A 770-nucleotide genomic window follows, 5' to 3' on the forward strand; every position below is an offset into this window, starting at 1 on the left:
TTGTTGGGTTAAGTGCAGGCACTGTCAGAGCGCAGGGCGTCCTGCCTTTAAAAGAGTTTCCGAAGTGTCCTGATGTGCCCTTTAGCAATGCCAAACAGGTCAGTGAAAATGGCATCCTTTCGCCGCACTTCAGACGCCATCTCACAGCCTAGCCGACCTGAAACACCTGAGCCCGTTTTACCAGCAGGCTTTAACGGTAACCATTTGAAGCAAGAGGCAGCGGTGTCAGTTTCCGTAGTGTAGCGGTTATCACGTTCGCCTAACGCGCGAAAGGTCCCCGGTTCGAAACCGGGCGGAAACAGCCTACTGTGGGCTGGCCCTTTTCGTCATGCTTGCCCTCGTGGTTCCCCGGAGGCGGTGGGTGTCTTTTCTTCATTGGAGTGCCCGCAATCGATGCACTCAGAGCGTCCGTCCGTCGACAGGTTGAAATTGTAAACGCTGGTGTAGCCACTTTTAATTAAAATCTGATGATGATGATGATGATGATGTTGTTGTTGTTGCTCTTGTTGTTGTTGTTCTTGTTGTCATCGTGGTCGCCGTCATTATTATTGTTAAAGTAAAGCAGTAGTTAGATTTGTTGCTACCGTAAGGTGTAGAAGACAACAGTTGGTATGGCGTGTGATATCAAAACATTCAGAATACTTTTAACCTATATAATTTATAAGCTTTGTAAAATAAACCCAAATATCTCTTTTGCGGGGATAAACGCTGTTCTGAGTAGTTTGTGACTTGTTTAATACCAAACAAAGCATCGCTATTAAAAAAAAAAA

The 770-nt window shown here is 45.6% G+C and overlaps 1 non-coding gene across 1 annotated transcript; it reads left to right on the plus strand.

The window, feature by feature from the left end:
- Window positions 1-228: 228 nt before the first annotated feature.
- On the plus strand, window positions 229-301 carry trnav-aac (transfer RNA valine (anticodon AAC)). The gene has a single exon. It is a non-coding gene; the product is annotated as a tRNA-Val (tRNA).
- The last annotated feature ends 469 nt before the right edge of the window (window positions 302-770 follow it).

The sequence above is a fragment of the Amia ocellicauda genome, unplaced genomic scaffold, assembly GCF_036373705.1.
Source record: "Amia ocellicauda isolate fAmiCal2 unplaced genomic scaffold, fAmiCal2.hap1 HAP1_SCAFFOLD_135, whole genome shotgun sequence".
Lineage (NCBI taxonomy): Eukaryota > Metazoa > Chordata > Actinopteri > Amiiformes > Amiidae > Amia > Amia ocellicauda.